This window comes from Vombatus ursinus, unplaced genomic scaffold, assembly GCF_900497805.2.
Source record: "Vombatus ursinus unplaced genomic scaffold, bare-nosed wombat genome assembly UNPS02014177.1, whole genome shotgun sequence".
In the NCBI taxonomy this organism is placed as follows: domain Eukaryota; kingdom Metazoa; phylum Chordata; class Mammalia; order Diprotodontia; family Vombatidae; genus Vombatus; species Vombatus ursinus.
The window spans coordinates 1,097,716-1,115,530 of NW_020953955.1; the positions used below are offsets into that span (position 1 = coordinate 1,097,716).

Genomic DNA, 17,815 nt, shown 5'->3' on the forward strand with positions numbered 1-17,815 from the left:
GCTCCAAGTCTATGATATCATATTGTCATTCTGTGAAACTGCAAAGACAAGTACATGAATGGTAGATATGTAGGAAGGGAACTACAACCTAACATTTTGAAATGATGCATTCAAATTGCAGAAAATTGCAATGTGTTAAGTGTGAGTGAGAAACTACATTTTAGAATCATTTTTCAAAGGTTCCATTGTGTTAACAATCATAAAGTTTCTGCCTGATACTTTTATTGATTTTCAGAAGCTTTTTTGTAGCTCATGGATTTTTTCAGTGCGTCTTTGAAATCCTTGTTCCGTAAAGTGTAAATGAGGGGGTTGAGCAGAGGAATGACAATGGTATAAACCAAAGCGAGCTGCCGATCCTCATCCTCAGAGGTACTGGACCTTGGATGCATGTAGACTAGACTAGTGCATCCATATTGTACTAGCGCCACAGAGAAATGTGAAGAGCAGGTTGAAAAAGCACGCCGACGTCCCTCAGCAGACCGGATGCATAGAATGGTGTTGGCAATGAAGATATAGGAGATGGAGATGAGCAGGAAGGGGACAGTGAGCACAAGGGTACCCACTATAAATAGAATGGTTTGGTGTACTTTGATATCCCCACAGGCCAGGCGTAGGACAGGTGGGGCATCACACTGGAAGTGATTGATTTCCAGAATGTGCCCACAGAATGGCAGAGTACAGGTAAGTACTGTGAGCTGAAGGTCAAGGAGAAGAGCTAGGCTCATGGAACCAACCACCAGCTAGGTACATCATTTCTGGGTCATAATTAGGGTGTAATGTAAGGGATGACAGATGGCCAGATAGCAGTCATATGCCATTATGGCCAATAGAAAACAATCAGCACCCCCAAGAGTAAGAAAAATGAACATCTGAGCTGAACAGCCAGCCAATGGGATGGGCTTCTGGGCCCCAAAGATGTTGGAAAGCATCAATGGTACCACAGTAGTCGTGTAACAGATCTCCAGGAAGGATGTTAGACAGAAAGAAGTACATGGGGGTGTGCAAAGAACTGTGGGTACACACAACGCAGATGATGGTAGCGTTGCCACACAAGATCATCACATAGAGGAGAAGGAAGAAACAGAAGAGGAGGGCCTGGATCCTGGGGGAAGTGGTGAACACCTGGAACACAAACTCAGTGGGGCCAGACTGGTTGAGATGGAGAATGTTGGGAGATGACGTGTCATCTGCTAAAGTCAAGTACAATTAATGAATTATCTAGATAATACTACGAATGCTATTTTTTTCTTGCATGATAGACTCATAAAATTTAGAGGTCCAAGTGCCTTTAGCAAATCACCTTGATCAAGTGATTTATCATGCCTGGGCCTCAGTATTCTCATCTGTATGAAGAAGGAAGAATATTAGAAGGTCTTTAAGGTAATTACCATTAGTAATTTTTATGTGCTCACTGGCCTTCTATGTATTATGTCCTACAGTCTCTTACATCTCCGATGCTTTTGTTCCAAAGTCCCTTCCAACTCAAACATACTATATTCTATATTGTAAGGTCCCTTTCAGGTCTGGGATTCTATAAATTTTCACTTTTTAATCCATGATTTTATTAGTGGTTTTGTGTGTAACTAGTTTTGGAAATTCCCAAGTACAAGGGTCAAGAAGGAATTATCAACTGAGATTGTGAAATGACATTTCATAGAGATCTTTAAAAGACAGGCAAGCACCTATCTGTATCAGCCACTTTAATTGGTCATCAAGGCAGCCATGAACTCTGAATCTAAGATCTAACAGATAAGCTTTCCTTCTACTTGCCTTTTAAAAAAATCCAGACATTTTTATTTTAATTAAAATGTCTACATGATGGAATGCATGAATTTCTCACCTTTTTCCTAATGTTTCCTAATGTTTCTTAGCACTGTGCTTAGTCTATAGTAGGTGCTTAAGAAATGCTTGTTGACTGCCTGCCTGGGAGATGTTATTTTTTTGAGATCACACAGCTAATCAAACTCAGGACTCCTGACTCCCAAGACACACCCAAAATAAATACTAGATAACCTTAAAGACAAGGCACTGGAAAGGAAAGGAACACTTTCTAGTTGGGCCTTACTTCTAGAAAGGTGAACTGACTTGCTCAACATCACACAAACTTAGTTCATTAGAGTTAATGTCAGAGTTGAAAATAACCTTAAAATATAACATGTAATAATTGGAAGAGTTTAGAACATAGACTATGTACTATTTAGAGGTATAAAGGACATTAGAAATTAATGAATTCCTACCCTACCTTGTACAGATGAGAAGACTAAGGTCCAGATACTGCAGGTTACTTATCCAGGCTCACTTGGGAAGCTAGCTTCAGAGTCAGGATGACTCCTAGCTCAGAGATATTTCCTCTGCATCAGTCACTTGATATAGCCTTGATTCTTGTGCACGTGGTGAGATTAGGTTAATACATATAAAGCAACTTGAGCGAAGGCTAGCGGAAAAGCCAAATCAATAGCCCTGGGGCTCAGCACTGTCACCAGTTGACTTTGTGAGCTTGGGTAAGTCACTTAAACCTCTAGCTATAGTTTCTGTATCTGTCAAATGAGGGACCACTAATCTGTTCCATCTCTAGAGTTATATAGAGCTACGATCCTACATCTAGTGAGACTTTGGGCAAGGTATTTCTCTCTTGGCCTCAGCTTATTCTTTTTGTAAAATAAGGCAGACAATTAGATTTTCTTTTTCAATCTTTCTAAGTCCAAGTTTTAGCATGCCAGGCCAGACAAATAAATGAAAAGAAAAAAGAGAAATGGAATCTTCTTACCACATTCCTATGCTTCAGTCTCCATCTGCCATCTGGGGAAAAGTTTGAATCCACAGACTACCTTTGCACCAACATATTCCTGGGACAGGCCATCTGGAAAGTCACACACTCTGTTTCCTTTTCTCTTTTAGTCAAATGGAATAGGGATCCATGACCTTTCAATTTTCTTTGGCCTCCAAGAAGGAGAAGCCCTGGTTGGTGGGTAATCCTCTGTCTGCTCTCTGACTAGACTTCCTTCAACTGAAAGTGTGGAAAGACTTTTTGCCCTACACCATATGAGGGTCTTGGGGACCTGACGTGTTTGGGCTATTTTGATGGAGGGTGCCACAGAGGCTTCTTAGACCAGCATGCAGTCTCAATGTCTCCTAAGCATCATTAAAGCCTATAAGATTAGTCCCTGGTGTCTCCATTAACAGTCCAATCATGTCTACTTCAGACAGGTTGTCACTGAACTTCCTGAGATCTTTCTGAGGGGAACATGTTTTTGTGTAAAGGGATTTTCTCGGTGTTCTCCCTTTTCCCAGCTTGATGTGACTAGAGATTTGGAAGAATAAAAAAATGTGAATTGAAGACAACAAAGACAAGGAAAATTGGAAATCTGATTCAGCTTTGCTACATGGAGATCACAGGTGGTATCTTGTGACCATTGGAATTATGCTTTCATGCCCTCTAATTCCCCATCAGGGACTTGCACATGCTATGTTCCAGAAAATCTCAGCAGTGGGAAATGATGAAGACATGTTTATGCCAAGATAATACTCTCAAGAAGCTTATGATGTGACAGGAAGAGGCCTGGCTTATATGTCAGAAGATTTGGGTTCTATTTTCAGCTCTGTCATGAATACACTCTGGGATTTAGAGCAAGGCATTTATCTCTCTTGGTGGAATTGGGTTGAAGTTGATATGTGATGCAGGTACTCACTCCACCATCTTGAATGTAACAAATCTTGATTATGTTCCAGGTAATCAAAGGGCTTACATCTAATTTTCTCAACCATCCTAGAAAGATTAATTTTAACTTATTTATATGTTGATAATAAAATTTATCTCACATTGATCAAAACAGAGAATACTAGACTGTACTGGGGAGAATGTATGTTTATATGACTGAACACCTCCCTTACGTGACCCCCTTTTTCAAGTTTACAGAAGCTTTGTTATGCTCCTAAATTTCTAAACTCCTAACAATTTTCACACCCCAATATCTCAATCCCTGGTTTTGGATGTAGATGTCAAAAATGATGGAAAAATTATAAGTTTAATATACTCAACTGGGATCACATATATGTGGAAATTGGGGCAATATGTGAGTACCAGATCACAGAACCAGGTCCCAGGTGAATGCTTGGAAGTTTGATGTAAGCAATCACAGAATATCAGAGTTGGAAAAGACCTTTTAGACCAATTGTTTCAACCCGTACCTGAACAGAAATATCAACAATGCCAGCCTACAGATTGAATGTAGCCCACAACACAGAGCTGCCTGAACCAGATTAAAATGTAATTGGGAAATATTTAAATAAATTTAAAACTAAGTTTAAAATTTAAATAAAATTTAATAAATAAATTGAAATAATTTTATAAAAATAAAAATTAAATTTATAAATTTAAATAAATTTAATATAACATTATTCAATTTAAATAAATTTAAATAATTTTTAAAATTAAAATTTAATAATATTTATATTTAATATAAATTTATGGATTAATATAAATTTATCAATACATATTTTAAATAAATTTTAAAATAAAATGGATAACATTACATTTTAAGACAAAGTCAATCTGTGACCTGCAGGGACCCTTAGGCATGGTGAGTAGCCCCAGTTTCTATTGACATTTGATATCATTGCTCTACACTGTCTCTAACAAAGGGTCATCCAAGCTCAATTTTCTGTAGAAAGGGAGGTCTTAAAGCAGCCAATGCCAATATAGGCTAAATCTTGTTATTTGGATTTTTCCTTTACATAAAATCTAAACTTTCATGTATCCAGTTTTTGTCCACTGCTTCTTGTTTATTCTCTTGGGCCAAGCAGAAAAATTATAATCCTTTTTTCAAGTACTGTGTTCCTGCCTGACACATAAGTTTTTCTCTAGGTTGCATAGGCTTTTTGGCTATTGTGATGTCCTACAATTGATTGACTCATTGAGCTTACAGAACATAAAACCACTAGATCTTTTTTCATGGGAACCAATACTTCAATCAGTGAACATTGTGTACAGATGTCTGTTGTGCTTTCAACATTTCTCCTGGCGTTGTTGGGCAGCAAACACCATATCGACTTTCCCTTAACCCTTTCTGAAGGCACAGTCACTCTCTAGTCGATGACTATCTTCCAGATGAAGGATCAGTCTATTGAGGAGGAGTTTGGGAAGACTCCTCACAGCAATGAATAGGAGAGATCCCTCCCTGTGTTTGTCACAGGACAAACTATTTCCCTTTTCTTTATAGAGAAGCACAATGGAGACACCTTGAACTCCTGGGGGATCATCTCCTCTTGCCATAGAACCTGGAAAAATTGAGTCAGCTTTGGTATGAGCAGTGGAGTCCATGCATTGTAATCTCATCTGGAATAGAATCAGCACCAGCTGCTTTGTCATATGAAAGAACCTAATGGTATTCAAAACCTCTTCTCCAGCTGGGAATTTGGTTAGAGAGGGATTGACTTCAACCTGAGGCATACGGTCATTGGATTCAGCATTTTTTGATGATGGTCTGTTGAGAACACTATGGAAGTATACAGGTCATCTCTCCAGGATCATGTCCTTATAACTAATCAATGTGGCTCCATTGGCACTAAGTAGTTGAGGTGCACCATATGTCTTTGGTCCATAAATAGCCTTCAGGGCATCATAAGAGCACTTTGGATTGTTACCATCTGTGTAAAACTGAATTTTATCTGCCCTCTTACCGAGCCAAGAATGCTGCATCGCTCTAAGCTTCACTTGTACTAGACTTTTGATGGAGTTAAATATTGTCTTCTTAGAGGTGGATGAACTATCCTGCTGGTAAACCTTGTAGAGTTCTCATTTTTCATTTATCAACTTCTGAATTTCCCCATCATTTCCAGCAAACTAATCTTGACATTTGTGAATTTTCTGGCCCAGATGAGTAAATGAAGTGTTATGCACAGAATCTCTGAAAGCCCCACTCATTTTCTGTTTCACTGTTGTCAATTATGTGTTGGCTCAGCTTTCCCTCCACATTAGTAATGAACTGTTCCTGCTTGGAGAAGAGTTCTAATCTGTTGACATTAAGTCTTCTGGTAATCATCTTGTCTTGAGGACATTCTTTTGTTGAATGCAAATGTTTAGCTTGGAGAGGATAAGTCTATGATCAGTCTAGGACCCTGAGTCACACATCACCTTTGCCACTCTCACATCCTGTCTGTCTCTTCTCCTTACAATGACATATTCTATTAAATGTCAATGTTTGCTATGAGGTGCATCCATGAAGTTTTATTGCATCTAGGTAAAAGAAAGATGGTGATGTGGAGGTCATGAGATACACAAGTCCTAATAGTAACTGTTGCTGGTTCTATTTCTGACTCCGTTCCTCCCAAGGACTCCCTGCCATGTCTGATAGTCTGTGCCTACTCTGGCAATAAATTAATCTAGAATTATAAGCTTGTCCTCTTTCAGCACATTGATGATGAAGGGCTCCAGGTCTTTACAATTTTTTTCTTTGACCTCATCAGGGTTCATCATGGTGGGAGCATATGCACTGATAGTGGTGGTGTGGTGCTTTTCTGCAAGTGGCAACCACATTGTCATAAGTCTGTCATTCACTCCTTTTGGCAGGCATACAAGCTTGTCTACTAGATTAGTTTTGATTATAAAGAGAAGTGGAAGGTAAACTCAGTGTTAATTCTTATGTAGGAAAGTCTAGACATAGGAGTCAATGACTATATAAGCATATATCCTTGATTCTTGGTGGTTACGTAATGTAGGGCCTTACAAACAGCTATTCTGAGATTACAGCTCATGGAGGTCATAGGTCATGGAGTTGGAAATCTTCAGCAATGGCAAAGGTCACAAAGAAGAAGGTCTGCACAGAACATTAATTGTAGGCTATGACCTTTTCCTCTATGAGGAACCCAGCCGTGACCTTAGATGTAATAGCAAAGAGTTGCCAAAAATCCAACTGAGAGAGATTACTGAGTTAAAAGTATTTGGAGGTGTTGAGACAAGAGGCCCAGGAGGTCAAAGCTACCATCCCCAGGATCTCCCTGAGGGTGATGTGCTAGATGAGAGTGAATATAGTAAAGAGAGGGACTTGAAGCTCAGGGGCATCCATTATCCTTATAAAATAAAAATAAGACTAAAAGTATCACAGAGTCTTCCTAGATGTAGTCCAGGGTCACCCCCAAATAACATACCCCGATAAGAGCAAGTTCATGTATTTCCATTCATAGTCCTGCCCTGGCCGCATTGGCAGAGTTATTTAGTATCTTTGAATACTCTCTCAGGGGAATGTTTTGCTGAAGTATAGCAGTTTTCCCGAATGGATCCCACTATGTGAATCACAATGAAGATTAATAAGCACCCAGATCCTCTTTGTGATGTGGAACCATAACTGCTATTTGGGGACCTATAGGAGGGACTCTCTTCTCTCCTCCCTTTCCTTCCATCAGGGACTTCCTGGGGCTATGTTCCAGGATATCTTAGTAGTGGGAAGTGGTAAAAGCATGAGTTTATCCCAGAAGTGGCAAGAGGCTCATATTGGGAATCAGGAGAGTGGGGCTAAAGTTCCAGTTCTGCCACCGAACAAACTGTGTAACCCCAGGATAAGTCAGGAAGCTCTTCTGGTTGGATGGAGATGGAGTGGACCCCAGGTATAGGCACCCATTTGGCCTTCTTTTCAACCAACGCATATTAAACATTTATTATTGGATGTGTGGGATAGCAACTCTAACACAGTTAAACTTAGAGACTTCTCAAGGAAGCAAAAAAAATTACTTTTTATTACAATCGCGCGAGAAGGGGCGTCTGCTCCCCCAGTTCACTACCAGCAGGAGAGAGACGAGGCACAAAGGACAAGGTGAAATTATATACCGTATCTGAAAGAGCCTCCCACCCACCACTGTCCCTTAATTCCCATTGGTTGGGAGGCAGGGCTCACATTCTAAGCACAAAAATCTTCCCCGGAGACAAAGAACAAGGAAACAGGGCATAACCAGTCAAAATGTATATGTCCTTATTTGGCAAACTTAATACTGATATGGCAGTAAAGGGGGGGCTGGATTCCATAAGATGAGTAATTTTGAGGAAAATGAAACTTAGGCTTGTTAGTCTCTTTCTTTGCTCTCTGGAGCCTGCCTCCAGTTTCGAGGCAGTCTCTACCTCACCACCCTGAGAAGTCTTCACAAAGGCTATACCCCACTCACTGGAGATTCAGATAAAGTAAAGCTCAGATGCTGTCTTCAAAATGTTTATAGTCTGATGTCATGCCAGATTAAGCTCATTTCTTTTTTGATGGGGGCTGGTTGATTTTTTTGAGTTAAAAATTCCTATTGCCAAGTGTGAGAGATGATCTCTCAGAAGTGAAGCCTCCTCAAAGGGTTAATAGTTCTCACAAAGGGCAGCAATTAGGACTTGGAGAGAGCTGTCTCAGTTAAGTGATAAGAGTGGGAGGAGAGAAATTGGAGGCACCTGTTGTAGATGGCCTTCTCAAGGAATTTAATTGTATTGTTGAAACACACTCCCTTCTGACCTTGTCAAAACCCCACTCAGACCCTGTTTTTAAGCAGGTAGCAGAAAGAATAGCCCTACTCCTAACCTAAACTGTTTACCTTTGCAAGACTTCCCACCTTTTCTTGTCTCTGGGCAAACTTGTGTAACTGGCTTTGTTCTCTGTTGATGTGGAAGGTTTCCATGAATGGATTGTGCCCCGAAGCCCAGGCAATGGGATAATGGGAAGGGGGTTAGGGAAGAGGAACTCCGGTTAGGGTATAAATAAGCCTTGCTTTCTGTAACCAACCTGTGCTTGTACTCCCTGGTTGGCGCCATTTGGGCGACCAGGGGCAGTACCCTTTCTCATGAGAAAGCAATAAACTCCTTTCTGCTTTCAAGGTATCTAAGTCTTTGTTTTGAATTTGAGTAGTGGTCTCTGTCCCACAGACAAAGGAATTGGTAGGGCCAAAATAGAGGAGCAATACAGACTTAATTGTCTCTCAGCTTCTTCATCTGTGAAATGAAGCTGCCTCCTAGCTCATTATAAAGACTACGATCCTATCAGGGTGATAGGATGGGACAGTGGGGAAAAAGAAACATTGGATTTGGAGTCAGAGGTCCTACCTACTATTTATTTTTTATAACCATCCTCCATTTAGCTGTCAGATTGATCTTCCTAAAGTGCAGGTCTTACCATGTCGCACCCTCCCCTCATTTAAATGCCAGCAACTCCAGGATCTGATATAAAATCTTCTGTTTGGTTTTCAAAGTCCCTCATCACCTTCCCCTCTCCCCCAACTTTTCCAGTCATCTTACACCTTCTTTACACCCCCCCCAATCTACTTTTCAGTCCAGTGAAACTGGTCTCCTCATTGCTCTTTTCACATGACTGTCCATCTCCCAGCTTTGGCATCTTCACCGGCTGCCCCCCATGCCTGTCTAGAATGCTCTCCCTCCTCATCTCTGCCTTCTGGCTTGCCTGGCTTCCTTCAGGTCTCAGCTAAAGTCCCATCTTCTGCAAGAAGCCTTTCCCAGGCCTCCTTAATCTTCGTGCCTTCTTCTCATATTGTTCCAGTTTGATACTGTATGTTTCTTACTGGTACATAGTTCTTTGCAGACTGTCTTCTCCATCAGACTAAGAGTTCCTTGAGGGAATTTCTTTTTTTTTTTGTCTTTTCTTTTCTATTTACAGTGCTTAGCACAGTGGTTGAAACATAGTATTCATTTAATAATAAATCCTAATTAACTTACTATTTTTTCTAGATATGATCTTGGATAAATCCCTTAACTTCTCTTGACCCCATTTTCCTCATCTGTAAAATGAGGGGGGTGGACTTGATCAATGGTTTGCTGGTGCCTCTGCCTGCCTCATGTCTCTTCCCACTTCAATCCATCCTCCATTCAGTCATTAAAGTGATCTTCCTAAAATGTGGGTCCTATTATATCATCCCCACCACACACTCAATACACTCCGATGATTGCCTATGGTCTCAAGGATCAAATACAGAATTTTCTGCTTGTCATCCAAGGCCCTCCATTACTTAACTCTTTGCTAGTTTTTCAGTCTTCTTACACTTTATTCCTCATTATGTAATCTTTGATCCCATGGTACTGGTCTTCTAATTGTTCCATTAACAAGATGGTCTGTTCCTTGGATCCATGCATTTTCTGTGGCTGTCCCCAATATATGGAATGCTCTACCTCCTCTGCTTCACCTGCTGACCTCCTTAGCTTCCTTTAAGTCCCAACTAAGATCTCTTCTTTCATTGGAAAGCTTTCCCATTCCCACTTAATTCTAGTTCTTTCCTTCCATTAATTATTTCCTAATTATCCTATATAAAACTTGCTTGTATATATTTAATTGTCTGATTGTTTTCTCCCCATTAGATGGTAAGGTCCTTGAGGTCAGGACTGTGTTTTGCCTCCTTTTTTTTGTGAGGCGACTGGGGTTAAGTGACTTGTCCAGAGTCACACAGCTAGGAAAGACTATGTGTCTGAGGCTAGATTTGAACTCAGATCCTCCTAACTCCAGGGTCGATGTTCTATCCAGTATGACACCTAGCTGTCCCTTTGCCTCTTTTTGTATCTTTATTGCTTAGCACAGTGCTTGGCATGTAGTAGGTGCTTAATAAATGTTGATTGATTGATTGACTAGAGACCTAGCCTCAGAGACAGAAATACCAAATTCTACGTCTAAAACATTCTGTCAGTGTTACTCTGGTTATGTCATTTCCCCCTCTTGCTCTAGGAAAAGTAATCCCATCAGTATTCTCATTTCTTCTGGAAAGAACATTGCAATCATTGATCCATTTAACCACTTTGTGCCTCTCCTCCATGAGAAAACTCTATTCCCTCCATTCTTCTTTTTGTCCCAGTTCTCTTACTAGAATGTAGTCTATGAGGTACTTAGGCAGTACAATGTATATCATTTGAACTGGAGTCAGGAAGACTTGATTTCAAACCTGGCCTGAGATACTCATGAGCTGTGTGACCATGGTCAAGTCTTAATTTCTCTTTCTCTCCAGTAACTCAACTGTGTATAGAGAGAATAATAATATCTGCCTCCTAGGGTAGTAGTGAGGATTAAATGAGATAGTATTTTTTTTTAGGCAATTGGGGTTAAGTGACTTTTCCAGGGTCACACAGCTAGTCAAGTGTTTGATCTGAGGCCAGATTTGAACTCAGGTCCTCCTGATTTCAGGGCTGGTGCTCTATCCACTGCACCATCTAACTGCCCCCAAGATAGTATTTTTAAAGTGCTTTCCAAACATTAAAATTCAAGTTATTATTATTACAATTATTATTATGATTGTCTTTTTTCCAGGGAAGAGATTATGTTTCTTCTGTAGTTGTATTCCTAGGACCTGAGCAAAAGTAGGCCCTGTATAATTTTCCAACCATCCATCCATCCATCTACCTATCCATCTATTCATTCAACATCTAATTCAGCCAAATTTCTAAGATTGTAAATTGCAGACAAAGTACTAAGTCACCTGCATTGGGAGAGGGAATTTCCTCATTGGATATTCCTTAACCCATGAAATCACAGATGGTGTTAGAAAATCTCTTACTAGGTCTAGAATAGTGTTTAACACATAATGGTTTTCCAAAGAATAGTTTATGAATCACTTAATGAATCAATCTCCTAATATCTCCTTCAAAGAAATCTATAAACATGCCTTCTCTTTGAAGCTATTAGGGCTGCTGGGCCCTAATCAATGCAATTTTTGGAAGCTATCTTTTAATTTTTTTCTATTTTTTTAAAAAAAGATTCATTAATTTATTTGTTTTTAGTTTTCAACATTCACTTCCACAAGATTTTGAGTTCCAAATTTTCTCCCCATCTCATCCTTCCCCTCACCCCAAGATGGCATGCATTCTGAATATCCCTTACACTAATCTGCCCTCCCTTCTATCTCCTCTCCTTCCCTTATCCCCTTACTTTTCTATTTTCCTGTAAGGCAGGATAGATTTCTGTACCCTATTACCTGTATATCTTATTTCCCAGTTGCATGTGAAAACAATTTTTAATATATTTTTTAAAACTTTGGGTTCCAAATTTTCTTCCTTTCTTTTTCCCCACCCACCCTCATTGAGAAGGCAAGCAACTCAATACAGGTTATAGTTGTGTAGTCATGCAAAACACTTCCATAGTAGTCATGCTGTAGAAAAATAACTATATTTCCCTTCATCCTATCCTGCCCCCCACTTATTCTATTCTCTCTTTTGACACTGTCTTTCCTCAGAAGTGTTTGCTTCTGATTACCTCCTCCCCCAATCTGCCCTCCCCTCTATTATCTCCCTGCTCTCTTATCCCCTTCCCACCTATTTTCCTGTAGGGTAAAATAGCTTTCCTTATCCAATTGATTGTGTATGTTATTACCTCCTTAAGCCAAATCTGATGAGGATAAGATTCACTCATTCCCCTCTCACCTTCCTCCACTTCCCCTCCAATGTAAAAGCCTTTTCTTGTCTGTTTTATGTGAGATAATTTACCCATTCTACCTCTCCCTTTCTCCTTCTCCCAGTATAATCCTCTCTCACCCCTTAATTTTATTCTCCAGATATCTTGCATTCATCTTCAACTCACCCTGTGCCCTCTATCAATCTATCTATACATATAATTTTTTCCCTCCCACAACCCTAATACTGACAAAGGTCTCATGAGTAACAAATATCATCTTTCCATGCAGAATGTAAACAGCTCAACCATAATAAGTCCCTTATGATTTCTCTTTCCTGTTTACCTCTTCATGCTTCTCTTGAGTCTTGTATTTGAAAGTCAAATTTTCTATTCAGTTCTGGTCTTTTTATCAAGAATGCTTGAAAGTCCTCTATTTCACTGAATGTCCATTTTCCCTCTGAAGGATTATACTCAGTTTTGTTGGGCAGGTGATTCTTGACTGTAATCCTATCTCCTTTGCCCTCTGGAATATCATATTCCAAGCCCTCTCAGTCCCTTAATGTAGAAGCTCCTCAATCCTGTGTTATCTTGATTGTGTTTCCACAATACTTGAATTATTTCTTTCTGACTGCTTGCAATATTTTTTCCTTGACCTGGGAACTCTGGAGTTTGGCTACAATATTCCTAGGAGTTTTACTTTGGGGATCTCTTTCAGGAGGTGATGGGTGGATTCTTTCAATTTCCATTCAGTCCCCTGAGCCCTCCTCCAGGTTAGCTGAGGCCTGGTCTGTGACTGCATGCCCACATTGAACTGCATTTCTCTCCCAGCCTGGTGTGGTAGACCTTTCTAATCAACCATCAAGGTTATCTTGGGCTGGAAATTTGTTTCACTCTGCCTTTTTGTGGGTTCTGCTGCTCTAGAATTTGTTTAGAACCATTTTTGTAGGTATTTGGAGGGGTTTTGGGGGAAGCTCAAGCAAGTCACTGCTTTTACTCAGCCATCTTGTCTCTGTCCCCCTGCTGTCTCTTATTTTTGAAGAGTACTATCATTGAGTACATATTTTCATGTCCTCTGTCATATGACTCAGAAGAGATATGTGAAGAAGGAAGGACAAGACACATTACCCTCGGTTTGCAGGTGAGGAAACTGAGACTAAGATGTTCTATAGCTTGCTATATGCTATGCTGTGCAATACAACGTAACAGACTCAACAACCTAGTCAACTGAGACCCTGTTGGCAACCTCAGTCTGAAGTAATTGCCCCAAGTCCAAAAAGTGGGCCATGGAGGACCCCTATAGACAAGTCCAGTTCAGTTTAGGCACTCCTGACATTGGTTTGGGTATGTTCTCCCAAGAATAGTGGACCAAGGCTCGGACTGGACTATGTGGACAAAGACAGAAGATCTCTCACAGTAGTCCCATAGAAATTCTGTCCCTAAGGAAAGAAGAAAAGGGCTAATCAGCCTTGATATTGTACTGTAAAGTCTTAGTAGATTGTATGAAAAACCTGACAAAGTACCTCCCATGCTAAGATTAGGAATCACAGGGCCAGGTCACTCACTTGTACTTCATGGAGCTGACCCATAGAACATGAAATAAACTTATATTCCTCATCTTTCCCATCTCCCTGATGTGGGATCTGGAGAAAGCCTCATGTTGGGAAGGGCTCGATTATTGCCTTTAGTATTAAAATCAGTTCCAGCTAAAGTCTACAATTTGAGGAACCACACATAATTGTTCTCAAGCTGGAGAAGGGTATGATGACCAACATACCCCTTTGGACATTATCTAGAGGGAAGCAGGGTCTCCAGTGGTGTACTGAGGCATAATCATCATCAATAGCTAACATTTATGTAGTACCTACTATGTGTGAAGCATTCTGCTAAGTATTTTATGAATATCTCTTTTGATCCTCAAAACACCTCTGGGAAGTAGGTGCTATTATTTTTCCCATTATAGGAAAATTGAGGCAAACAGAGGTTAAAAGTATTACATAGCTAGTAGGTGTCTGAGGCTGGATTTGAACTCTAGTCTTCTGAATCCAGCCCCAAGCCTCTAACCACTGTGCTTCTTTGGTTCCTACGTTCATAGACTTAAGCCATCCAATGGTAGTTGTGGCTAAGGAGTGACCATAATGAGAGGGAGAATTGTTTTCTTTGTTTATATTATTCTAAGTTTCAAAGCAATAGGTTTGGAAGGCTTCTTAGGGGATCCACTCAGAATATCACTGATGAAGAGTTAACATTTTACAGTCTGTTATGGTGGGTGGGACTCTTCTATAAGTGGGGTTCTTAATCTAGATTTTAAAGTACCAACAAAATTAGATATGTAAAAAATTACATCTTTCTGTTCACTTACCCCTAACTGAAATTTAGCATTTATTACAGGGCTAATACTATCCTTTACCTCAAAGGGTTATTTTGAGGATCAAATGAGATAGTATATGGAAGGAGGATTCATCCCATGGAACATACTCAAAATTGTTCTTCCAGGTTCTAGTTGACCACGTGACACTTTGGGGCCTACTTCTGCGCATGTGGTGCTCATGCTCCAAGAAGACTTGGTTTGTGGTGACATCAAACCAGTTCAAATCCGGTTCCTCTAGGTTCAAAAGTGTTCCTCTTAATAGAATGCTTTCCATCTCTAGGAATCCAAATTCCAGAATTTGTAGCATCAGCTCAAAACCTTATGCAGCCCATGAGGCAGACTATCTGAATATGTCCAAATGCCTGTTACATGTATTGTGACACACACAAATGTGTAACACATGCATGTCTACATATATGCATTAATATGTATGTATTTGCAGGATAAAGGGCTAAGCCATCTCTGGGAACTGTGGGATTTGACATCACAGAACCTTGTATTACTGCCTTGAGGGTGCTTAGAACTCTCATGGCCTTTGAATCTAGAAGAAGATTCAGGGTTTGCTTCATGATAACAAATGCCAAATCCTTCTGTCACTAGGTTCTCATGTGGCCACAAGGAAATGGACCCCAAAGCTCGGAAGTGACTGACTAGAACCAGGAATGGTGATTTTCAAGAAAGCTCCATAGGATGGGCTTGACTGTATAGATATAAAGCACTTTTCAAACCTTAAAGAACTATGTAGCTAATGTGAGCTAATTTAACTACTCTGAGATTCATTTTCCTTATCTGTAAAATGAGGATAATAATAACAGCTATAGTATCTCACAGATTTGTTGTGAGGTTCAAATGAGATAATGTACATAAAATATTTTGCAAGCCTTAAAACCTTTTATACATGTGCGCTGTCATTATTATAATCATTATTTTTCCTCTCCTCATTTTATATTTGATGGAATGCTGATAGAAATGGTCCTGGGACAAGTTGCTATTCCTCTGTAATTATTTTATGTTTGATATTTGTAGGATAATGTGCAAATGTATAAATGACATTATTGAGGGGAGGTTAATTGGTTGAATGTATTGAGATGTAATCCCATCTTTTGTAGGCTCACTGACCAAATGATAAGAGAAATGTATATTTATTTGATCTGTTTCCACATGGTTTTGATTCCTTCTATTAGGTCTACATATTTCTAGAGCTTTTCATTTTACATGGTTTGGAGCTTTGAGCATTTGGTATGGTAACCAATTGGGTCTTGGATCTCACTGTCATGATAATGATAATTATACTGATAATAATAGTGGAGCAAAACTCTATACTCACTCTTCCAATATCCATGTACACCAGCACATTGAATATCCAGAACAAAGCTAGCTATACCTCGGGGTTCTAGGTCTTTCTCCAATGCTGCATATTCTGAGCCCTCATTCCAATACATTTCCCCCAATATTAGTTGACAATGATTAGTGCTCCAGTTCCATTTAACCAGTTATAAATATGCATCTCTGTTTCTTCTGGGTTGGGTTAAGAAGGGAGCTCAAGATTTCCCTGCTTACCATCTGACTTCTGGCAAATCTCAGTATGATGGACTCCAGCTCCCAAATTTCTGGTGGCCCACTCTCCTGAGCTTTCAAAGCTCACAGAACTGGGAAGAATAAATTCAAAGAACCAAAGCACAGGGGCCTCTATTTATGATGATCGGAGGTGGGGAGGGCTTGAGGCCTCTTTCCATCTATAGACTTACAGAACTTCTCTTTCCTCCCATGCTTTCAGTTAGGGGAAAAAAGAGCAAAATCTGACTTCAGTTGGTTAATGCCATTTGAATGTCCCTGTCACCACTTCTAGGTCCAGAGGCAATCACCAAGTATGCCCTTTGTAATGTGGTTAGCAAAATAAAATCACTTACCAGGTATAGTCTCTTGACTCCATTCTTGGTTCTCAGCCATTTTATAGGTTCCATCAGCAGGCAACCCAAAATATCAGTGCTCTCCTCTAAGTCTACTGTTTTGTATCTATGGCCAGCCTTTCTAATTGCTCTGTGAAGTCATTTCTTTATGTTCCAAAACCATTTCTATAAAATTTGAAACTACTTATTACATAACAATTGCTAGTATTCAGAGAAAGATTTGGGCAGCTAGGTGGCACAGTCAAGAGAGTTTCTGGGCCTGGAGTCAGGAAGACCTGAGTTCAAATCCTCCCTCAGTCACTCATTGTGTGACTCTGGGCAAGCTACTTCACCCTGATTGTCTCTATTTCCTCATGTGGAAAATGAGCTGGAAAAGGAAATGGCAACCCATTCCAGTATCTTTGCCAAGAAAACCTCAAAAGGGGTCAAGAAATGTTGGATATGACTGAAAAAAGAACTAACAGCAAAAATAGAGAGATTCAAGGTTTGAGAAGTGCTTTGTAGATGTTATCTCACATGTTCTGAAACATTAGTTTTATAAATAAAAATATCACAAATTAAAAATAATAATAATTGATATTATTTCTATTTACTAGTATTAATGTGGACATCTAGATGGCACAGTGAATAGATTGCTGGCCTGGAGTCAGAAAGACTTATTTTCCCAAGTTCAAATCAAGCCTCAGACACTCACTAGCTATATGATCCTGGGAAAGTCACTTAATCCTGTCTGCCTCACTTTCCTCATCTTTAAAATGAACTGAAGAAGGAAATGGTAAAACCACTTTAATATCTTTTCCAAGAAAACTCCAAATGGGGTCATAAAAAGTCAGACATGACTGAAACAGCAACAACAATAACAATAATATTATTATAGTATAGATAATTATCATTACCTTGAAATCTAGAAACAGACTAGCAGAAAATAAAAGTTCTCTGAAAAACTGTAGGGGTCTACAGAAAGGTAAGATAGATAAAGTCATAGTCTGTAGGACTGCAAGGGACCTTAGTCATCACTGATTCCAACCACCTTGTTTTAAATGTGGGAAAATGGACTGTCAAAGGGCATAAGTGATTTGTCCTAGTTAACAAAGGGAAAAAAAAAGAGACACACTTTCCACTGAGAACCACTGACTTCACATCTGCTGTCCATTTTACAATATCATGTCTTCATCATGGAATGGGAGGAGATG

At 39.7% G+C, this 17,815-nt stretch overlaps 1 pseudogene; it reads right to left on the minus strand.

The window, feature by feature from the left end:
* Nucleotides 1-221: 221 nt before the first annotated feature.
* LOC114041712 lies at nucleotides 222-16,645 on the minus strand (annotated as a pseudogene).
* Between the last annotated feature and the right edge of the window lie 1,170 nt (nucleotides 16,646-17,815).